Source organism: Cupressus sempervirens, chromosome 2 (assembly GCF_028749045.1).
Source record: "Cupressus sempervirens isolate cs-2001-9-10 chromosome 2, ASM2874904v1, whole genome shotgun sequence".
Lineage (NCBI taxonomy): Eukaryota > Viridiplantae > Streptophyta > Pinopsida > Cupressales > Cupressaceae > Cupressus > Cupressus sempervirens.
The window spans coordinates 41,801,538-41,827,514 of record NC_143119.1 but is presented as its reverse complement, the minus strand read 5'-3'; the positions used below and the strand labels follow the sequence as shown (position 1 = coordinate 41,827,514).

Genomic DNA, 25,977 nt, shown 5'->3' with positions numbered 1-25,977 from the left:
TTAGGAGGTCTCCAAAACTCAAAAACTACAATAACTTTCAAACCGTGGGGCCTATTGACTTGATTCTTTTTCTGGAATGTTCTAAATCACAATTACATTCATCTGGCCAATTCATACCTTCTAGTTTACCAAAATGATGGCCCAATTACATGCTCCTATTTTTTTGGGATTTTCAAACACGCTGATAGTGGAACTGTGAGAGTTGGAACCTTTATTTGACCCAAATGGGTATCCAAAAATGAAAATACATGAAACAGAAACTAAGTCTAAGTATATTTTTTTGGGTGACACAGGATTGCCCTTATACCTCTAGATGCTCCTGCATCAGACACCCAGGGTAGATTGAAAAGTGACCCTGTCACTTTATGAATGGTAGAGGAAATCTCAAATGGGGAACCTCAGTTGCTAAAATCCAAGTTGAGTCCTCGATCAGTCATCCTTTCCATTTGACCAAATACTCTTCATACTGCCTATTTCTGGTACTCCTACCCACACGATGATCTAGAATGTCTTCTATCTCCTCCTTCTTAGAAGCAGGAATTGGACATGGCTCTAACACCAGCTCCTCATCTACACCATCATCATGATACTCTGTTAAATCTGCAATGTTGAAAATGGGAGAAATGTGAATACCATCTGGCAGCTCCACCTCATATGCATTTCCTGAGTCATGTTTCTTCAAAATTTTGCAGGGGCCAAATTTCTTCATTTTCAGCTTGTTGTAAGTACTGGTTGGAAATCTTTCTTTTTGTAAGTGCACCATGACTAGATCCCCTACTTGGAATTCTTTATGTCTTCTCCTTTGATCAGCCCTAGCTTTGTACTCTTGATTCATCTTGGTAATGTGTGCTTGAACCTCCTTATACAGACACTTGATATGTTCAGCAAATTCTTCAGCTTCAACACTTGTCCTCTCCCCTTGCTCTATCTTCCTCAATTCTGGTGCAGTCCTTGGGCTATTCCCGTATACAATTTGGAATGGTGATTTTCCAGTACTCCTATTTATAGAGTTATTATAAGCAAACTCTACTTGTGGTAGAATCAAATCCCATCCCTTGGGCTTATCTCCAACTAAACATCTCAGCAAATTGCCCAGACTTCTGTTTACCACTTTTGTTTGGCCATCAGTTTGTGGTGATGCGTGGAACTAAATTTCAAGTCTATTCTCAACTTTTTCCATAATGTCCTCCAGAAATACCCCACAAATTTAGTATCTCTATCAGAAACTATACTCCTTGGAAGTCCATGTAGTCTTACCACCTCTTTGAAAAACAAGTCTGCAATATGGACATCATCATGAGTTTTGTGGCATGGAATGAAATGTGCCATTTTGGAGAACCTATCAACCACCACGAATACTGAGTCATTACCCCTTTGTGTCCTTGGCAATCCAAGAACAAAATCCATACTTATGTCCTCCCATGGCCTTGATGGAATAGGCAATGGCTGATATAGGCCAGTATTGTGACTAAATCCCTTGGCAACTTGACAAACCTGGCAACTCTATACAAACTTCTTCACATCCTATGAAATTTGAGGCCAAAAATAATGTTCTCTAAGAATGGCAATAGTCTTATCTCGACCAAAATGTCCTACCATCCCTCCAATGTGTTTCTCCTTTATCAGATTTTCTCTCATGGAACTCCTTGGAATGCACAATTGACTACCTTTGAACAACATGCCATCCTGAATCAAATAGTCTAACGACTTGGTTCTATCTATAGTAGTAGGTTCTTTACAAGTTTTCCATGCTTCAGCAAAATCAGGATCCTCGGGGTACAAATTCTTGAGTTCATCAAACCCAACTACTTCAACCTGCATTGTTGTAAGAAATAACTGTCTCCTACTTAGTACATCTGCAACCCTGTTAGATTTTCCACTTCTATGCTTCAACACAAATGTATAGCTCTGCAAGAAGTCTACCCACTTCATATGCCTTTGATTCAATTTACCTTGACTATTTAGGTACTGTAATGCCTGATGATCAGTATATAAAAAAAATTTCTTTGGCAATAAATAATGCCTCCATTTCTTTAAGGACTAAACTATTGCATAGAACTCTTGATCATAAACAGAATACTTCTTCTTTGCGTCATTCAATTTTTCACTAAAATATGCAATAGGCTTACCTTCTTGGCTTGATACAGCCCCAATAGCACTGCCACTAGCATCAAAATCCACCTGGAACACTTTTCTAAAATCTGGAAGTGCCAACATAGGTTGTTTTGTTACCTTCTTCTTTAGCAATTCAAAACTTCTCGTAGCTGCTGCAGTCCATTTGAACTCTTTTCTATCCCCTCTTATTGTATCAGTTAGGGGTGCACATATGCCACTGAAATTCTTAATAAAATTCTTGTAATAACTAACCAGACCATGAAATGATCTTACCTCAGTAGTAGACCTTGGAGTAGGCCATTCCAAGATGGCTTTTACCTTCTCTGGATCCATTTTGAGACCTTCGGGTGATATAACAAACCCCAAATAGACTAATTCCCTTTTTGCAAAGTTACACTTCTTCAGATTAATTAAAAGTTTCTCTTTCCTTAGCCTTTCAAGGACACTACGAATATACAATAAATGTTCTTCCAAATTCTTGCTGAAAATTAAAATATCATCCAAAAAGACAATAACTAATTTTCCCAAGAACTTCTTAAGTACCTCATTCATGAGCCGCATGAAGGTGCATGGGGCATTCGTCAATCCAAAGGGCATGACTAACCACTCATAAAGACCCTCCTTGGTCTTGAAGGCTATTTTCCACTCATCTCCTTCTCAAATCCATATCTGGTGATAACCACTCTTCAGATCTATCTTTGTGAAGTATTGAGCTCCACTCAAGCAGTCCATAATATCATCCATCCTTGGCAAAGGAAATCGGTACTTGATGGTGATCCTATTTATAGCTCAAGAATTTGTACACATCCTCCACTCTCCATCCTTCTTTGGTGCGAGTACTGCAGGTACTACACATGGACTCAGGCTCTCTCGAATCAAGCCCTTCCTTAACAACTCCTGAACCTGTCTATTTAGCTCCTCTATTTCAGTAGGAGTCATCCTGTGGGCAGCCTTGTTAGAAAAACTAGCTCCTAGAATCATATCTATCTGATGACTAATTTGCCTTACTGGTGGCAATCCATCTGGAACATTATCAGAGATAATATCTCCAAATTCCCCTAGTAAATCTAAAACTTTAAATGGTATTTCACTACTACCTTCTTTATCTTTCCTAGGAATCAAAGCATAGCACATATGTTGATGTTTCATGCCATCTAAAAACTTCCTTTCATCAACAAGACAAATCCTAGCACTGGTACATACCTTTTCACCTTCCTTTTTCATGGGCTTCAATTTGTGGCAAACTCCATCCTTTGTCAGAGAGTATGTGTTTGCATGCCCATCATGCACTGCATGTCTATCAAATTGCCATGGTCTACCCAACAATAGATGGCAAACATCCATCAAAATAACATCACAGAGAACTTCATCATGGTAACTCCCAATTTTGAATTTCACTAAACATTGTTCACTTACCAAGACCTTATGATCATCTTTTACCCAAGCAATCTAATAAGGCTGGGGATGTTTCTCCATCTTGAGCTTCAGCTTAGAGAACATCTCTTCTGATACCAAGTTATCTGTGCTACCACCATCAATGATCACGTCACAACATTTATCCTCACACTTGCATTTGGTACAGAACAAACTCCTTTGTTTTCCTGGTTCAATCTCACCACTTAGTAGGACTCTTTCATTTACCAAGGTCTCTCCTCTTTTTGTATCCTCTGAATGTGATGATTGTGCATCCTCATCTACATGAGAAACCCTAGCTTGGCCCTTAGCTCTTCTATCTATCCTTCCTTGTCATTGAGGGCATTCAAAGGCACGATGACCTTCTTCATTGCAATGGAAATAGGTACCACGAAAGCCTCCTCTTCCTTGTCCATTTCCTCTACCTCTTCCTCTCTAATTTCCAAAGTCTTGATCACGGGAGCGGTTGAAACCCTCATTCCTTTGGTTCCTGCTAGTACCCACATCTTCATTTTTCTTTTGGGTTTCATTGCGGCCTCCTGATGATCTACCGCTTCCCCTTCCTCCTTGACCGCACCCTCTTTGTTTTTCTTCAAACCTTTTATTCAGCTTCTCTTCAACTCGTAGGGAAAATTGGTATGCCTCTTCAACGCTGGTCATTCTTACCAGACTTAATTCCTCCTGGATGCTAGGTTGCAACCCACTGATATAACGAGAAACCTTCTCCTTATTTGCTTCTACATGCCCCGCTCTAATCAAGAGTCGGTAAAATTTCTCTGTATATTCTTGGACTGATCTTCCTGCTTGCTTTAACCCATGCATCTTCTTAAATATATCAAGCTCATAGTCCACAGGAATGAACTACTTCTTCAATTTGTCCACCATGCGATCCCATCTTGTGATCTTCTCCTTTTCTCTTCTATTTCTTTCCAATTGAACCTCTTGCCACCAGATTTTGGCATGGCCTTTCAGTTTGGCCTTTGCAAACTTAACCCTATTTGGGTCCCTGATATCCTCATACTCAAAGTATTCTTCCAGTTCATTGATCCAATCGATCAACTCATCTAGTTTTAGATTTCCTAAAAATATACCCACTTCAATTGTGGGTCTTTTCCCAAACTTAGTAATGGCCCTAAAAAGCCTTTCCTCTGCATGATTCAGAACTTCCCCGTCAAATTCCCCTTATGGTCCCATAACTTATTCTTCATTGTCATCCTCACTGTTGTCACTAGCGGCAACATTTTCTCCTCTATGGAGCTCCTCTTGCAATGCTTGCACCTGCCTTTGGAGGGCTCTAACCTCCTCAGGATTAATAGCTCTGGCTCTTCCGCCATGCTCTCTTCATGGAGGCATCTTCTAACTCGAACCCACAACCACACAGTCCTAGTGCAAATTGCCTCATAGTCGACATTCTGTCTACACACTCAAGAAAACCTGGCTCTAATACCACTTGATGGGGACACAACCCAAGAACAGAATGGATACAATAGAAAAGGGAAATTGTATTAACTGAGAAAATAATCTAGTACAAATAGTACATAGAGAATAAACTTCAAAACATGCCCTAAGGGCTTACAATAGCATAAATCTGGAGATAATTTCTCCTTTCAGTACCTCCTCTCAAACTCCACTCTGAACTGCCTTTTACAATACCTTAAATCTCCTTAAATAGACCCCAGAGGGTTAAGGACTAGGAGTACATTCTAGAAAGTGCTAGTAGGCATCCACCGACCAAATAGAAAGTTCTAGAAGCTGCGTTAGAAGTTGGTGCAAATCTAGAAGATTCCAGAAATGGTAACCGAACTTCTGGGAGGCATAACTTTTGAACCATAGCTCCGATTGACGAACTGTTTACATTTTCAGAAAGCTCTTGAAGCGCTCTATAGTCCTATGGACCAGCTTCGCTCATACCCCATTTTTTGCCCTTTTTGAGGTCATTTAATGCCCCTAACCTAACTTTGAAGCATTCTTAGGAGGTCTCCAAAACCCAAAAAATTGCAATAACTTTCAAACCGTGGGGCCTATTGACTTGATTCTTTTTTTGGAATGCTTTAAATCACAATTACATTCATCTGGCCAATTCACACCTTCTAGTTTACCAAAATGATGGCCCAATTGCATGCTCCTATTTTTTCAAAATTTTCAAACACACTGATAGTGGAACTGTGAGAGTTGGAACCTTTATTTGACCCAAATGGGTATCCAAAAATGAAAATATATGAAACAGAAACTAAGTCTAAGTATTTTTTTTGGGTGACACAGGATTGCCCTTATACCTCTGGATGCTCTTGCATCAATAAATTCAAGGGAAACAAGAAGTTGAGAGATTTTTGTAAGGGATGTTACTAATATTCTTTCCTCTTAACTTTCAAGAAAGAATCCCCTTATCCATAGAGTGAGTAATGGGCAAGATTAGATCTTTAAACTACACTTCTATCTAATAGCTGAATATGGTGATACCAATAAACCAACACCAACTCAAAGGCTAATTAAAAGTGTACCAGTTTGGCTCCAAGTCCTATTTTTCTAATGTATTAAAAAAATCACTACCATCAAGGCGCAAAGACTTCCAGAAGTAGATGATTTCTATTACATAACTTATTTATAGTTTTAATCTATTCTATAAGAAAAACCTCTACCATTGGGGTATAAAGACTTCCAAATTTAAGTGAATTCTAACTATTTTTCAGGAATTTAAGATGGTAATACAAGCTACAGTCAAAGCTTCTAGTCTATGTATCACCACAATCACTCCCATTTAAAGCTTTGGCTCTGATTGCTTCTTAACTACTATGATCTATTGTTGAACACACATAATAATATAAATCAAAGATAATAAACACACATTATAGTCAAAACGTCTAATTTTCTCTATCACAATTGCTAACAGTCAAAGCTTCAAATCTATTTGCTTCTTTTATTCACTTTTCTTCTAAATTGGAACTTCACAATCAAAGTTATGCTTGCACAAGTTAATCAAAGCTTTGTTGCATACAAAAAAAGATAATTTTTACAATGAGAGAGACACTTCTTTAATAGTAAAAGAAGTGAGAGAAAGGAGGAAAAAGTGCCAGCAACTCAACCACTTTGACCCAGTAAAACTAGGTGAGAAGAAATTTGAATTACATCTCATGAGGACATGCAATTCATCTTTTGCAACTACAAAGTTGGAAAACACTTGAAGAAAATATTGAAGCTATTGATTATGAATGAATCAATCTTGTAGAATATCAACAAAAGCCTTATTCTACGTGATGATCACAAGATTGGGGATTCATGTATTTTGCATCATTGCATTCTCTTTGATGAGTTTTTAGTTTGCATTTGAAAACTTAATGTGATCAAGCTTTTTCTCATTCGAGTTATTGTGAATTCTCCTTTGTAGATTGACACATTTTGGAGTCTCTGACACTTTTAAAACCTTCTCGATGATGTCTGGATGTAAACTCGAAACAACTTTCCATTAGCACCTTTAACTCTTTGTTTTTTGGTTTTTTAAGCAAAGTGCTTGGCACATTCTTGCATGAACTTAGGTTCTTGGAGAACCATCAAAAAATGGAGACCAAATGAATTACTACTTCTTTTTATTTAAAGCTCGCCTTTTTTACTAGATACCTTTATTCTTTGTAGTAATTCTGGCATATCTTGACTTGCTGCAACATGATTGTTTCAATGAGATTGAATCTATTAAAGATTTGAGATTTTGAGTGTGGATGATGGGTCTATGAATGAACAAGGTGTTCTAAGCATTGATTAGATACTCATGTAACACATGTGATGTCTGGAAATGAATTGGAAAGCATATGTATCTGATCGAAAAGGGCCAAAATCAGATTCTAGAGGGTGGATTGCATGTGGACGAAGATGGGTTTTTGTGGGCATGGACAAGAATGCAAGTTGGGATGCATATGGATGTGTTCAAATGATGACTTTGATGTTTAAAAGTGTGACCTTTTACCAAAATCAGGTTCTCTAGACATAATTATATGTGGTAATTATATGTAGTAATTACCTGAGGTACACGTAATTGAGTTTAGAGGATGTAATTGCATATGTAGGAAGATGGATGTGATGTGTAATAACATGAATAGATGAAAGGTGAAAGGATGTGGATGCACTTGCATTCTTGAGTAGGATTCTTCAACTCTCTTAGAAAAAAGGAAACCAAAACAAGCAAGCAAAACAAAAACAAACCTTTCTTTGACTCAAACTTTGACAAACTTCTAATGTTTCTTTACATGTAATGTCATTTTTTTGGAGTGTGGGAGGACTTTAAAGTAATTGCGATGAGAAAATTTTAATTTATTTAAAGAAAAATTGCAACATAGATGACATGCTTTTGAACAAATGGAAAAAAAATAAGCCAAAAAATGCAACATAAGAGCAAAAAAAGCAAGAAATATAAGAAAATTTGAAATCTTCTACTTACTTGGAGCTCAATGAGCCAAACGTCGAGGAAAGAGAAGTTGAAATGAACAAGTCTTCTCCAAAATCTAGTTCTCTAAGTGCAAATGCATGCAACAACTAACAACCTTTGAAAAGTTCAAACTTTCAATGCAAGATCAAAATGTTTGTTCCAATCCTCTTTCTTCCCACATTTTTGGTGGAAATCGGATTTAGGAATCCTAATAACATGTGCATTTTGACTTGCAATCTCCAAAATGTGGTCTCCAAATTTACATACATGCAAAACGTCTTTGCAAAATATATGTATTTGAGCATTTGGATGCAAAAATGTGCCCTAGAAATGCACTAAATGGAGGCATTTTTGCTTTCTTTGGCAAAAAATTGTGGTTTCTGAATATATTTACATACATTCAAACTCCAAAACACCTCCTCCAAATGCAAACACATGGGCTGGAAATGCAATTTTCTGGGTGTTTTTGGTCAAAACGTGGCCAATTTAACAGAGTGGAAAATTGTTAAATTTTGCCATTTTTAAGAAGTGAGCTGTAAAATGGCTAGTGGCTGAAAAAAGCATATGAACATAGGAAACTTGTCTAAGTAATGCATTTACAAAATATTCTTGTAACTTTGTAGAGTTGATTTTTCTATTTTGGTGAAGATTTGTAACTTTTGGGTTGAGGACACAAAATGGAATAATGCACAAGGCAAAAAGAAATAAATATTTTGATTTTTATCAATTTTTTAGAGGGAATCTATAGTAGATGGTGTTTCCATCTTGTTTGATATAAAAAAAATGAAATCTATTACCATTGGGGAGCCGGGGAAGATTGCTTTTCATTGACTTTCTAGCTTGGCTAGTTTGGCAATTTGTGGAGAAGAGAAAGGAGAGATTGAACCGAGTTGGGAATTGGTTTCTTGAGGTTGGATACAAGGTATTTTTCTTGATTTTTGCATGTCTGGAGCAGCAAATAGTTTCAGACTTTGTTTGTGTATGTTTCTTTAGGTTACAACTTATTTCAGCAGTTTTTGCTTGCAATTTGGTACTGCCTATGAGCACATTGGAATCTTGAATGTATGAATGCATAATGGATGTAAACTTCAGATTCTAAAAGAGGATTTCATGCTGTACTCAGTCCTTTGAGGCCAATTTAAAAGTGTATTTCAGATTCAGTTGATGATGTGGGAAGTTGTGTGTATTTTCAAGTTGTTTTGAATTTCTTTGAGAAGTGTTGTAAGGGTTTTGAGAGGGATTTTGGATTTATCCAATCCTCCTTCATTAGGCTTCATGCTTATATGGAATTATTACAAAATATGGAACGCAATTTTTGGAAACAAAATATTTCATCTATTATTAATATCTAAAATTTAATAAATTTAAATATATAATTTATTATAACTTAATTAAATAGCTTAAGTTTACAATAACATTATTTTATTTTTAATAATTATAATTTATTTTGTATAATATAAAAAACAAAATAATATAAGGCAATTTTGATGATGACATTTTTTTCAAATTTTCCCCCTTGTCAAAATTAATTCGAACTCAATCGTCATTGAACTTGAACTCGAATTGGAACCGTATGACATAGGATTTGAACTTTAGATTTTTGTCGACACGCTTGTTAAATTGTTAAATATTTAATAGATAATATACATGATTCATTTAGTGACTTGAACAAGATTTAAATATCTATTTTTAACTTTTCAATGGACTATTATTACATTGTTTACATGTTGAAATTCACATGGTTTAGGGGTGGGTGATTATCACAAAACAACACATAGTGCTTTTATGGCCTTTGTGGATGTTGATGAATGATGAAGGTGCACCCAAATTTATAATTAAATTTAAATAATCTTTAATTTGATCATCAATAAACTTGTCACACATATATGAATAAGTAGATAGCGAGGAGCTTCATTCATATAAATCAAACAATTTATTAGGTATATGGATCCATTTTTCAACATTTACAATTTGAGCATAATTATATTATCACTATAATAATTTCTCTATAAATGATGCCATGCAAGTCATGATTTTAATTTTGGTTAACAATAATCTTACTCTTTCATTAGATTAGCTTTTGTTGCAACTATATACTTCCCTAGTTGTCATATTGAGCTTAAAGAAAAATTTCTTTGGTTTCCTTTGTTAAATGCTTTGTTAGCTAGGTTGGTATGAACTGTTATGTGTTTAGAGCATATCATTATATTTGTTTTCATTCTTAATAGTTTTGATTTGAATGAGTATTTTCACTAATCATTATCCTTTCCTTGGAAATAGCACTTACATTTATGACATAATCCTCCTAGTTTGAGTTGATATTATCTTATAGGGAACTAATAACAAAGGGAAATATTGCAATATTTTTTGACAAATTATTGTGAACGATGGAAGTAATACTTGTGTATTCTAGTGTTCTAACTTGCCCTTTGATACATGCTTGCAGGTGGAGGAGTTCAAGAAAGTTTAAAGGAAAATTTGGTTGTAGTGACTAAGAAAGGGAGGGCTGTTTTGGATAGGTGGCTTCCAAAGGATATAAAGTCACAATATCATGTTTTACAGATAGTAAGCGAACAATACCCTTTTTCTCCAAATGCATTATTCACAAAATCACATTCAAAATACATTTCCTCATAATTGCATATTAAATATCTATAACTGTATTTGTAATGTTTGCATCAACGTTACAAGCCTCATACTCGGCTAGATGAGATTAAGCTTTGGCTCAAATTTGGCCAATCAAAAAACCCAAGAAATTCAAAGATTTTAAACTATTTATAGTTTTTTCATGTATCATTTAGTTAATTAACATCTAATTCACAATAATTGAGATAAATAGAAGCTATTTTGCACCCATACACAGCTTTGCATAGATCACAGAAGTATAACTGCAAATTTTTGAAGGAAATTAGTTAATGTTAAACTAAATAACATAATAGAAATATAGTGTCACTGTCAAATTTCTACAACATTCATAGAGTATGAAATTCATGGAATCTAAAGCTCAAAACATATATTAAAATAAAGGCTCATAGTAACCTATGTCCTACAAGTACGCATAAGATAGGTCATAGAAGACTCTAAAGCCATCATCTCTCCTTGTGTTTGAGGTTGAACCTCAATGACATGCTCATCCTCCTCATTTTCATTGTCATCCTCATAATCCTCATCATCAATGTTGGATACATCACTCTCAACTTCAAGGTCGTGCTCTACGTTTCCTCATGCTTTAGCCTCCTCGATTACTAGCCCTATTGCGTCTGCCTCTTGATCCATTTGATCTACTCACTCCAAGTCTTCATCATTGAAGAAAAGATCATCAATCTTAGCATTTCAACCTACTTGTGGACCAACCTTCTCTACTACAATAGGTGATGTGTTAGTGCCCAAGATTTGTTTTTGGTGAAGGTGAAGGCTCTAGTGATCAAACACAAGATCATTCAACTTCTTCACTACCAATCTATTGCACTTCTTGGAGTGTATATGCGTAAAAAAACTCTAATTGTATTCTATTTTGAAGCACTAGATGGCTGACTCAAGATACAAATTACTATACTCTGTAGATTTTGCACCTTAGTTTAAACATCTTCCACCATGCATCTAAAACAAGAAAATTTTAAATCAATACTATATCTTTAACTTTATCAATCTAAAGTGGTAATAATTAGAAATTACAATTTAGAATAATAGATTTTTGCTAGGCATCAGTTCTTTTTGATTTTTTTTGTATAGCCCTAGTGTAAATAAGTCTCCTTGTACTTTCTTATACATTTATATCTTACAAATTATAACTATTTCATCGGCTGGCATTTTCTCTATAACATCATAGAGCCCACTCCACACCTCATCATCAACCTTGAAACTTGGGTTGAATTGGAATGCATGGTTAAGGAAGTGGATAGCTGCATGTATAGGCATGTAAGGTAGATTGTGCCATCGCCTATCAATGAAAACCCATATGGGACCATGTTTATCTCGATTCCCTACATAAAAGCTTGAATGGTCTCTTTCACCCTATCTATGACCTCAATAAATTTATTTCATTAAGAGCTTCTCTCCATCAACAATACATAGAAGAACAATAAGAGGCTCTATGAACTGTAATCATTGTTATAGGTGAAACATTAATCTTTAAATTTTAAGTTTTTCTTTTAAAAATGAACAATGAACATAAGCAAATGTTTAACAAAAATGATGAAATGAAATGGAAATGAGGACAAGAAGGAAAATTACCTCCACAATCTCCTTGGACAGTTGCCAAAAGCCACTTTCATAAAAAACCTGATCAACTCTCTCAACCCCTGCATTGGTCTTTGCACATGATGATCTTATCCACTCCTTACATAGAAACATGCCTTTCAAACCGACCTTTAACTTAAGCAAGGATTGCAACGTGATAATTTTCTTTTGCAAATGTAGTGACCCTTGAACGAGACAACTCTTTTTTCTTTGTGTATTGCATCATAAGGTTGAGGACCCAAGCATGATTATATATGAATTTACAAATATTCCTTCCTTGCTTTGCACATGTTTTTATCAAAGGAAATTTACCAAGATCCTCCAAAATGAGGTCAATGCAATGAGCAACACAAGGGGTTCAAAACAAGTGGCGGCACCTCTTCATAAGAAATTTACCTGCAGTAGCATAATTTGCTGCATTGTCTGAGACTATTTGCACCACATTCTCCTCATCCACCTCCTTTGACACTTCATTACCTCACAAAGATACTCTGCTCTTTTTGTTGTCCCTAAGGCATCAATTGATTTCAAAAACAATATGGAACTTGAAAAAAAATAAAGCAATTTACTACAATGATCAATCATGATTCATAACATAAGTCCTATGGGTTAAAAACTTAATCAACACTTGACTACTAGTGAGTACTATAGTACTACTACTAACTTCTAACTTTCTAAGTACAAGTTTGAATATCTACAATTTCTTGGTGAGAACACAAAAAGATTTGGTATTGTTCTATTTCTTCTATCAGTCCAACTATTGGTCATGATGATGCAACCTTTCGTCCTCTACACCTCACACTACTCCTCAGTTTCAAACATTTACATCAGCCACCTATCGGGTTAAAAATATGACCTTTTAACTCCTCGTTATTAGGGGTTTTCAACCCTAGACCATAAACTGTAACATCTATCACAATTTTCTAATAAGGAGACTTAAAACAATTAAGTAAAAAAATAATTATACTTATTAAGTTATTATTATATCACTAATAAGTTTTAAATCAAATTAAATAAACAAAATAAGCATATTCTTGAGTCTTGATAGCAAGAGAAGTAAGACATGGAAATTAAAATTTAAAATAATAACTTACTGCATTAAATGGAAGGTGGTTGTAAAGATAAAATTCTCCAAGTTCCTTTTTTCCTTTCTCATGCTTCTCCTTATTTCAACCCATGGCCTTAAGCAATGGATGTGCACCTAGAGTTGTGCATAGAAGAAAGATAGAATCTAGTGGATTTTTGCTTACAAACCCGAGGCCCAATGCTCACACCCGTAGAAGTAGCAACAATAGTAGTAGATGGAACAGGAGAATGATAAGTTGAAGAGCCTTGACTAGCTAAGTATGCTATTTCTTTGCGTTTCTTTTTTCTTAATTCTTTTTTCTCTTGAGATGCCTCTAAAAGAGATATTTCAATCTTGGGGTGCTGCTTTGCATTGTTTAGCATCACACCTCAGTTTATTTTGAAGGCGATATTTCAAACTATTAATGCCTCCCCAATAATATGTTAACATGCAGTGCCATTATGTAAAAACTCCTTTTTGTGGCCAGGGATGACATGTTTCCAAGCCTTATCCCTTGATATTACAATAGGGTTTTCACCAGGGTTAGATTTAGGCCCGGAACCACTACTCTCGGGCTGAGGCATGATGTTGATGCAGCTGCAATATATCATAAGTAATAAAAAAAGCATCTACAATATAGAAAATCAAATATAAAAATACTAGGGCTTCTTACTTTTCAAGTTTTTCATCAACAGAAAATGGAACAAATTTAAAATCTAAAACAAATGTAAACAAATAAAGATTCATAAATATAAAAAAATTACAAAACAACACAAAGAAATGTAACTTCTTCAAATTTTCTCTTAAAATGGAAATGCAACTCATTTTTGTAGAAGCCTCCTCCAAATGCTTCTCTAAGTCCTCTCCATGGTTAGATGCAAGTTACAAACTGGCACAAGCAATCAACAATTGATATATGAGAGCCAAGTGATTTGCTAATCTATTTTGTAAAACCCCAATAGTCTTCTCTCAAGCCCTTTTTCTCTTTTGTTTGTGTGTGCAAGTGATAGAATGACCTTTCTAAGTCTTAGACTTAGCATGCATACCCAAAAAAAAAAAAAAAACATTTAAAATTATTATTTTTGTACTCTTTTTTGCCTAAAGAGGCCACAAGCCTCTGGAAGGCTGCCTAACAAGATTTGTCCAGTCCTGTAAGGCTGATTTGCATAGATTTGCATATATCTATGTGTGTGTGTGTGTGTGCGCGTTTGTGTGTCTATAGTGTAGTTTTCCTTGAAAGTGTAATGTTAGCCATATATTGAATGCATCAATTACTATTGAGCTTTCCCTACAAGAGTTTCCTCATTGGAATTGTTTATAAAGGTTCTTGTTGACATTTCTGACTAAAATAGGCAAATATCAATGGAGCAACTGACATCTACATAGATGTTTCTTACCATTATCTGAGAAGGAAATCTACAAATATTAAGACTATTTATTGTTGTTGCCTACTGACTTTTGAAAGGGGTAGCTATAACTATGAAGATATTTCGATTCTCTTAATATTTTTTTTCATAACTATGTTGCAGTGCCTAACATGGAAAGAAGTTGTTAGAGACCTTATGGAACATCTAATATTGGTCCTCTTGAGGATTATTGCCTGCAAAATGCAATATTCACAAGCTGTAGGGTGTGGGATATTCACAAGGAGTGTAATTTTTTATTTTGAACAAAGGAGAATTATGTATGCTCTTTTGGTGTAGAAAGGTTAAGATTCAACTAATATTCATAAAAGAGTATGCCCATTAAAAATAAAAACAAATATTCATAAAGAGTATGCTGCCTGGATGAGTGCGCATAAAACTGTATGATACTTTGGAAAACATGAGCAATTGTCCTAGCTTGTAACGTAGCTTTTAATGCATAATTAAAATTCGATTCCTAGTCCCATTCAATTTTTTCTGTCATCAGAACTTAAAGAAAATCAATTTCCCTGAAAGGGTTTGGGCTTCACAGTGAGTTCCAGATCAAATCTCTGCTGTTTAGTATTTCCATTGTTGCTGATTCCCCTATACTGAGCCGTACAACCCTGGTATAGATTGCTAGTTATTGTTCAACTGTAATCAAATCATATTTTTTTGGTGTCCATGCAAGTTGTTAGTTGCAGTTAATCTGTTATAAGCATTTCCTCTTATTTTCTTAAGCATTATATTTGAAGATCAGAAAACATTCAAAGAAATCAGAAAACAAGAAAAAAAAAATTAAAAAATCATAAATAACAAACACCACAGGAAAACTAGATTTTCTCATCATACGCTAGTCAAATTAAAAATCCAAATGCAGTTAGCTATTTGTCTTAGAATTCCTGTTGGAGATCTTTCATACAATCATTAAAATTCTTTTGTTGGGTGTTCGAGTCAATTAGTGTTTTTATGAGAAATTTAAGGGTTTATTTTTGATACATTATGTCTAGTTGCCATAATCTGAAATAATAACCATATCTTTGATGTGTTGATATATTCAGGGGGACAATATTTATGATGCAATGCTGAATCAGACGAATGTTACTAAAAATAATAACAAGTTTTATGTTATTGAAGTTTTAGGTGCGCTCTTTATCCTTTTAAGATGCTTGAAAAAATCAAAAGAATTTTTAATTTTTACTTTTACATCTGTCTTAGTTTTTTTTGTCCTGAAGAAATTTCAGGGTGTTTTTATTTTAATTGGACAATGATAAGTGATGTTTTTCTTACTGCCATCCTCAATAAATAGTTTTAAGTTTTTATTCATTTTGAGTTTGAAAACGATAATGAAAGTCACTTTTTCACTATAAGTTTTAAGCTAATAGCTATTGGAAGTTAGTGATATGCCAGAGTAGAATTGTATAGACTTTTCAATAATTCTTCCCTCAATTGCACTCCTTGTGGTTCACTTGAGCCAAATTTGTGCTAGGTAGTTTATGTTAGGTCTAACATCATGCGTCCTTATAGAGATTTTTTTGTTAGTTTGTTAATATTTAATATTTTGATCACAATCTTATAGATTTCATATGTATGAAACTGGTTTCTATTTTCCCCAACTCCTTTTCTACACATCTATCTTTTAGTTATTAGATATTCACATGCAAAGGGCCGCTTTACACAGCTGAAAAATTCTGCTCTTCCTGTACACACTCTTCCAATCAAGCATTCTAGTGCTCTATTTTTTTGAAATAAACATTTCCTTGTATATGAATAATTGAGAAATTAAATCCTCTCATGAACCATACTAGATCAATTTTTTTGACATGGCGACAATTGGGCTTGTTTGCATTGAGACATAAAGGTTGTCCCAAAGGAATTAAGCTGAAGAATTTGAAAATTAATTGAACAGTCTTAGATGCATACTAGATGGATAAGATAGATAAGATAAGATACATTCAAAAGTGAAGGTGATTCCGATTTTCATTTGAATAATGCTGGATAGCTAGCAGAAATGATGATTAATGTATCATATAATGGACACAAAAATTCTTTGCAACTTTCATATGCAAGTTTGGAGAATTTGCACTTCGATTGTTGTTAGGGTTTTTAGTGTGGAGTTTGTAGATATTGAACACAAATTAGTAATTACACAAAAAAACAACAAAAATTATAAAATATAAGGACAACTCACAAAATAGAATAATAATCTAGCATTCATATAAAATCTGCATGTACAATATTCTTTACATTAGGGACAACAATATCTGCCCCGTCAGCCTGCCTCCTCCCCCCTCCCCCTCTCGCTTATACCTCCTTTTGCTTTAGTAAGAGTCAACGTGACCTCTTTGTTTGCTACCTCAAGCGGCTTCTTTCTCAACATCCTTCTTTAATTCTTGGGATGCTTCGTCCATGTTTGATTCGCTTGCAGCCGTGCTGTGGGAGTCCGCCCTCTCCAATCCCCACCACACCTCCTCCTTGTCCCATAGCTTCAAAAGTAAGAGCAGTTTCCCAACACACCAATGGTTTTACGAGGACTACAAGTTCTTTCACCACTCGATTTGCTTGTCCTTCTCCACCCTTCCTTCCTTGTTCATCCAATTGAGGCTTGCCCACATTTTCTTTCTATGCCACAAGAGCAGTTGTTCTTCCTAATGCAGTGTAGATCCATCTGTGCCTCTTTCCTGTAGTCTTTGAAGCTCTTCTAGCATACCTTGTTTATTTGCCACCCTTCCCCCTCCACCTTGTATCTCAGTTCCCTTGTTTCCCACACCTCTATTCTCTATGATATCCTTGACCAATCCGCTCTCCACCTCACCCTCACCTCGTTGCCACCTCTTCACATTCTCTAGCATCAATGAGGCTATAAGATGCATGAAAAGTATTAGGACAATAGAAAAGGAGTGATCCCAAGTAGAGAATTTCAAGCTTGTTATTATAGTTTTGGGCTCCTTCCTCATGTGCTCTCTAACATAGTGGTTTTAATTGACTTTCTCAACTCCTGGTCCCGACATATTATCTATTCGATCTATAAGTCTAGATCAATCTCGGACTTTGATAACAACATGACCATTGTGGTTGGGCATATGTTTTCCAAACACTATGCTACCATGCTGAACAATATTCTATCCAGGGAGCTTGATTGATGACATTGCTAGGATATGGGGTAGAATAGTTTCCCCCCAAATTTCTAGACCATGGGCCGCAATCTGACTCTGTGAACTATAATTGAGGTGGCTTGACATCATTTGACAAAAACTGATGTTGTTTCATAGGCTCTTTCAGAAGGCTTTTGACTTTGTTCATTAGACAATTCTCTTCAAAAGACTTCGAGGCATTGAAATCTCGTAGACTCTCTTGAAAACTATTATGGGTTTATTTGAGCATGTTGTTGGCAGATTTAGGACTTCACAAGGATTTTCAGATCCTATTCAAGTCACCATTGGTGTGAAGTAGAGATTCTCACTCATCCCCACTCGTTTGGGTATCTACACCAACAAGCTTGAGGCTTTCCTCGAGGATTTTGTGCTCCCAAGAGATGGTTGCTAATTACACCAGATTTTGATCTCTATTTTATTGTTTTTTGAGGATGTGGTTCATTTGGCTTCTTCCTTGGAGGGGCTTCAATGACTTCTTGATGAGATGGCCTCCTGTGATTCGCGATAACTAGTTGTGAAGTTGAGAAGACCTAGGTGATGGTCTTCAACTGCTTGATCTCACATCTCCATTTCTACTTTTAGGGCATTGAGGTTGAGATCAAATCTTCCTTTACTTACCGGAGGGTTAAGTTCTTCAAACCCTATTTTAGTATGAGATTGGACATGTAGCCTTGGGTTAATAAAGGGCTTTGTTCTTCAACTATGCTTGAGAGACAATGCTTCAGAAATCACTTTTAAGATACTATGATACTGTTCTTTGTTCTTTTTCTTTCTTGCATGTTCTTTCCACGGACACTATTTGGTGCTCTTGCTGTTGGCTGTTACCTTGTACTCTTTCTAGTCCCTTACACCTTTATGGTCTCTTATTGGACATTAATAAATTTATCTATCATATCTATCTAAAATTTGTGTAGTCATCTCTCTTTCTCTCTCACACACAGACCCACATTTACACATATATACCTATATATATCATATATGTATGTATGTATATATGCATACATGCGTGTGTGCGCTAGTAAAACCTTTTGAGAATGGTTTTTATAAAACTAAATCATAATTGATTATGTCTACAAATAATTAAATTAAACACAATTCTACTTTGAACAATTGAATTACTAATACAAACTATACTTATAAAGAAGTAAGTAATGCAATGATTAGAATATACAAATGCACGTACACATGTAGATTCAATGAAATGCAATTTATAGGTAATTCCAAATGTATGCACATAACTATAGATGACTGGTATTCTAGATGCAAATGTTGACTATGCTAGTAATGATATAATTTCAATGCATACACTACAAATAATTATAATCATTTTTTCTTTTCTTGTAAGTCTAGTTGTTAACAATGCTGTAATAGTTGAATACTAGCTTGAAGACGTATAGAAGTGATTATTGGTGATTGTTGAACTAAAAATATATTGATAAACCATGGCTTGTTAAATGACCAATAACTAGCAAGACTTTTGAGTACTTGTCAGTTAGATGAAGTTGCTAATAATTTGTGAAAACAAATCTCCCACAAGGAAATTGCTACAAAATTTGCTAATTGAATGAGTTAGATATAAGAAATGTTTTCTCAATAGGATAAATGGTTGATAGATATGAGAATAAAAAAATGAATCAAAACATGGATTTGTTTTTGGCTATCGGCTAGTAATGATATAATTTCAATGCATACACTGCAAATAATTATAATCCTTTTTTCTTTTCTTGTAAGTCTAGTTGTTAACAATGCTGTAATAGTCGAATACTAGCGTGAAGACATATAGAAGTGATTATTGGTGATTGTTGAACTAAAAATATATTGATAAACCATGGCCTTTTAAATGACCAATAACTAGCAAGAATTTTGAGTACTCGTCAGTTAGATGAAGTTGCTAATAATTGGTGAAAACAAATCTCCCACAAGGCAATTGCTACAAAATTTGCTAATTGAATGAGTTAGATATAAGATATGTTTGCTCAGTAGGATAAATGGTTAATAGATATGAGAATACAAAAATGAATCAAAACATGGATTTGTTTTTGGCTATCAGCTAGCATGTTGTAATTGACCCATTCTAGCCCTAATTTTGTAAGTGACAAAATGCTTGTATAAAATGGCTCAGGGTTAGGGATTTTATGATGTGTGACGATGATTTAGTAGCTTTTTGTGGTGGTATTGAGTTGCAAGAGGTTGCAGATTGTAACTAGGTTAAAATCACTAGATAATAAGAATATTAGAGTCGTCATTTGGTTGGCATAGCCTAGGGATTGGGTGAACCATGTTAAATCTTTGTGTCTTGTGTTCTCTTTTGTGCGTTTTATTCTTTTCTGATATTCTTTATATTTGCTTGTAATTGTTATTTTTGTCTCTCTATTCATAACATTTTCTACAGGTGATAATAGTGCTTTTTCTCTTTTACGTGAATTTCTTCCTTAATAGCAACAAATCCTATCTTCATGATTACTGTCTATGAAGTTTATCACTTTGAAATCAAACTCATCATCACTAGCATAAAAGAAATCTTTAGGGGTTTTTGACTTGTAAAGTTTTCTAGGTTTCACCTTCTTTACTCTTTTAGGACATTGATACGAAAAATGATCAAATTCTTTGCAACACCAACAAGCAAAATCTTTCTTACCTTTAGGTTCTTAATTTATAATCAGTGAAAGAATTTCATTAATCTTCTTCTCTTCTTCACATATATCTGCCCATTATCTAGCAAAATTACTGCTAGTGTTTGCACTTTTTCTTAGTGCCCTTTTAACCTTATGTACATTAGTTCTAAAAGCAGTCTTAGATCTAGGTTAATTAGACTTCAATCTCGATTGATATGCTTGCAACTTTTGAATAAAAGCCTATTAAAAATTGGCATAAGTGGTATAATTTCTTCAATATAACACCATGGTCTCATAAGCAGGAGTAAGTAATCTCAAAATTTTATAACATACCTCATCTTCTATTATAGCTCCACCAAAACCTTTAATGCTTGCAAAAATCTCATTAATCCTCCGAGAAAATACTCTAATCAATTCATTTTCTCGTATTCTTGTATTCTCAAGCATTGTTTTCCAGTTTTGTAACCTAGACTTCTTTTTATGTACATCTCCTTCATAAAGTGCTTATAACCTTGTCCAAATATCATAAGCAAGATGTAGACCTTTTACCTCAACAAATTCATATTTTGGAAGTGCAAATATTAGTGCTTCTCTGCTATACACATTATACATTACTTGTTCCTTCTACTCAGCAGTGCAAGAATCTAGATATTTTTCTTCCACCACATTCTTTTGAGTCTTTATAGCCATTCAATAGTCTATCCCCATGCATAGCAAGTGAGTCCTCATCTTGTCCTTTTAGTTGTCATAGTTCTCTCCATTGTTTACCATACTGGGTAAAGAAATCAATGCATACAGATAATAGATAAGAACAATAGAACTCCTATTATTCACATATGCCAAAAGAATTACATAGAAATGATTTACAATGACCCAAAAGGGTGTATAAATACTTTTCGAAGGGGTCCATCGGCTACATGACAATTACCGAAGGGCCCGTCAGCTACCTAAAAAGAACCTTCCTGAAGGGACCCGTTGGCTGATCGTACTGGGTAAAGAAATCAACGCATACAGATAATAGATAGGAACAACAAAACTCCTCATATTATTCGCATATGCCAAAGACATCACATACAGATGATTTACAATGATCCAAAAGGGTGTATAAATACTTTTTGAAGAACCTTCCCAAAGGGGTCCTTTGGCTACATGAGAATTATTGAAGGGACCGTCGGCTACCTAAAAAGAACCTTCCCGAAGGGACCCATCGGCTGACACATACACAACAAGAACCTTCCTGAAGGGCCCTGTCGGCTGATAACAATTTTATCAACAACATCATCCCCCCTAAAAAAAAAAGTCATCTCTGGACGACAATACAACAAAAATCAAATAAAAAATAACCCAATTACATTAAAATGTTAATACTAAACAGTAGGATGGGTCCTTGGTGTAGTTGTCCGCGCTCTCAACTTGTTCAACTGATTTGGCATTAGTCTTCATCCATCTGCCTGTGTACCAAGTCCATTGGGCAATGGCTTCAAATGTTTACCGTAGTGGGTAAAGAAATCAATGAATACAGATAATAGACAAGAATAGAAGAACTCCTTATATTGTTCGCATATGCCAAAGACATTATATATAGATGATTTACAATGACCTAAAAGGGTGTATAAATGCTTTTCGAAGAACCTTCCAAAAGGGGTCCGTCGGCTACATGACAATTACCGAAGGGCCCATCGGCTACCTAAAAAGAACTTTCTCGAAGGGACCTGTCGGTTGATACATGCACAACAAGAACCTTCTCGAAGGGCCCCATCGGCTGATAGACAATTTTACCGATGACATCCATCAAGCTTAAGACTTTCCTTTCTGAATCCCATGGATCTCCTTAAGCTACAAAGCTTCTTGATCAAGGACTTGATGCTTTGATACCAATTGTTTGAAAGTAAAGTCCATCAATATAATTGAAAGGGAGGGAGGGTGAATCAGTTGTATGCCAACTATAAGTTAAATCCAACTTAATAAATCCAAGTACAATAACCAATAATGTGCACAATGCCAAGATATAGAACATACACAATGATTTGTCAACTATGGAAACTCTTGATCAAATAGAAAACCTCTGTGGGGATGGAACTCATAATATGATCTACTAATGGTGAAGTTCCTTGTGAAAGGATGTGACTTTGTTAGTAGCCAAATACAATACAATCAATACATATAGTTCCTGTTAGAAGATTCTAGCCCTATTAGGAGCAATAAGGAAGACAGTTGAACCCACTATCCAAATTGATTCACCACTGTTTTACAAAATAGATTTCAAAATAAAAAATCTAATTAATTGCCAATATCCAAAGCCACTAACCAATTGTGCAACATAATTACCAATACAGTTCTCAAATCGGCATCAACATAATCTTCTACTTTGCTCTAATAAAATTCACATCCTTAGACTACATCTGCATCAATACAACACAATGTGATACATACAACCCAAGGAAACAATCTTTCCTTTATACCTTGTCCTATAACTAATTTAGTCAGCCTTTTGGGCTTCCTAGATGTATAATTAATTATGTAGGACCTCATTAAGATATTACAATAAAGTTCCATATGCTACAACACACTTCACAACTTCCAAAATAAATCCCAATATAAGAGTTGACAATTAGTGAACATATCACATGTTACACTTTGGCGACCTCCATAAAGAAGTCTCTAGAATCTGGTAACACGAATATAGCATCACGAACATGTCTTCAACCATGATCTAAGCTTGCTCACCTTGATTCCATCTCACTCATTAGATACAACTGAAATATCAACAACTTGTTTCCTGCACACTGACCTGCTACCAGTCTTTACTAAATCAACTGTAACTAGTCCAATCCTTCATATTAATATATGCAAGCACAGATATAGCATCTGAACATATTTCCAAATAGGAATCAAAGCCAGCATATTTAATTTGTCATATCCTATCCTCGCTCATCAAATCAACCTCTACAATTTACAGAAACGCTATCTGACATAAACTCAAACACATATGTGTTGACATCAATGACAAAGCAGTCATTAGTGCAACACATAAACATCCAATCCAAGTGCCAACCACTCTCGTAATCCATACAATATCCCCTTAATCCTAGCAATTTCAACCTAGATATTTTAATTTTTGAAGTGGTTTATTCTTGGAAAGGGCTTGGACAAAATGATATATGTACCCACACATTACCTTTTTATGTGAAGTCAACCTATGCAACATTTATACAAGTAGTTACACATGCCCCATCCATGGGAACAATTCAGTCCTTAAAACCATAAAAATGCATACTATATAGTACTTGTGAAGTTTTAAAGAACATAGCTTATGATTTTTTCTTGAAAATAGATGATGGTCACATTTTCTAATGTCTTTAGCTGTTGGTTGAAGTGTTCAATAGATGTTATTGGTTGAAGAGTTCAATAGATTCAGTCAATATTGCTTTACTTGACAATTTGCAGAAGATGACAGTGGTGGAAAATATATGGTATACAATCGATGGGGCAGAGTTGGTATTAGAGGTCAAGATAAGCTCTTTGGTCCATTTGGCTCATGGAATGATGCAATTTCAGAATTTGAAATGAAATTCGTAGACAAGACCAAGAACTCTTGGTCTGATCGACACAATTTTGTTTCTTACCCAAGAAAGTACACATGGTTGGAAATGGATTATGAAGGAGATGATACAAAAAATGTAGGTAGATTGATCTACAGAATTGTGATTTTGTTGCCAGGCTTAGTAGCATGCTATTTGGATTTGTTAAATTCTTATGTCAAAGATTTCAATTGTTTTGTATTAACTCTGAATTGTCACTCTCCAGCAGGTTGAAATGAATGCAACTGATTCTTTGTGAAAATATGAACCTCGAAAAAGCAAGCTAGATGACTGTGTTGCACAGTTTATATCTGTCATTTGTAATGTTGACATGATGAAACAAAAAATGATGGCAATAGGTAAAGTCTTTTACTCTCGTGCTTCATGGATATATTTTTCCTGATTCTAAATAAATTGAATATTTGCAAAAATACAATTAAATGTTATTGGTTTTAAAGAACTTAAAAAAAACATCTTTGATGGCTAGATGCATATTTGCTTGTAAGTTGAGAACTACAAAAGTGGAATGTGGAACTTTCTCTAACAGATTGTGGGAATTACTATTTTATTATTTGTGATTCTAAATCGATTCTGGATTTCAGTTTAGAATTACAAATTTGGTAACCCTTATTTATTGATTTAATTATGTGAATGGATTTGTAAAAATATTTAGTCTATTTTCCCTAGTTGAAAATGATAATTGTCACAATAAATTTTTTCAATGAGTCGTTAATGATGTGCTCACTTTGTTTTCCCTAGTTAAAATATAAAAGCCAAGTAAACAGTCCAATTTTATGTATATTCAGGTTATAATGCTGATAAACTACCTCTTGGCAAGCTAAGCAAGTCAACCATCTTGACGGTAATTGTTATAACATTTTTAAGGACTATATATATATATTTATATACAGACACACACATGTGTGTGTGTATGCATATGGATATGGATGTACACATATATACATGTATATATGTAAGCACGGATGTGATTTGACACTGCTGGGTGCACAAGTAGATAGTACATGGCCAAATATTTTCCTGACATTCTTGATTTGAGTTATCCGCAACTAAGCAATATATGTTGCATATGTTATCCGCAACTAAGCAATATATGCTGCATACTTTTGTTCATAAATACCATAGTGTTCCTAGGGATCTTGGGTGGTAAGCTTATATTTAAGGAATATTGATGCCTGATTTTGTATTGGCATCCAAAGCTAGCAGTTTTGTTTTCAACTTGTGAGACTCTAAACTTGAGCTTTTATCAGTGCGATACCTTTTTTATTAGTTTTGAAAATATTTAAAGTTATTATATATTGCTTGTTTTTTAAGATGAAAAAATTGGCTTTAATCTAATTGAACACTTTGCAACGGGGTTATGAAGTATTGAAGAGAATTAGCATTGCAATTGAATGTCAAAATAGAAATGATATTTGGTATCTTAGTAGGTACTGATTATTTCCTAAATGCATGAAGAAAGTTGTATGATCTCCTTCCAAAATTTCCAACCCTTTTTCATTTCTCAAAGGAACTTATTTCTGAATATACTGAAACACTTTGCTTCTGTTTTCAGATTTAGGTTTGCAGGTTTATTGTTTATTGAAATTTGAAATCTTCAGCATAGAACATGATATATTGCATAATCTAAAAGATGCACAATGAGACACAATTGTATTCATGAGTAAAATACCATTTTCTATCTCCAACTGCACTCCAACAATTTTATATTCTAGAACAAAATATAAAATTTTGACCTCATTTAATTGCAACATTAACATTGGTAGGTAAGTTTATATATATATATATACTAATTATGTTCATACATTGATATCAAAAAGATGTGTATGCATGGCATTGGAAATCTTCTAGCATACATGACTTAAAACTCAAAAAACATTTAGAAATTTAAGCATTTTTGATGTAGAAGATTAAAAACAGTTTTAAAAACCACAACGCATGCCATAGATGAGTTT

The 25,977-nt window shown here is 34.7% G+C and overlaps 1 pseudogene; it reads left to right on the top strand.

Annotated features, from left to right (window-relative positions):
- LOC149570975 (poly [ADP-ribose] polymerase 2-like) overlaps positions 1-25,614 on the top strand; it is a 101,128-nt pseudogene extending 75,514 nt beyond the window's left edge.
- Positions 25,615-25,977: the final 363 nt, after the last annotated feature.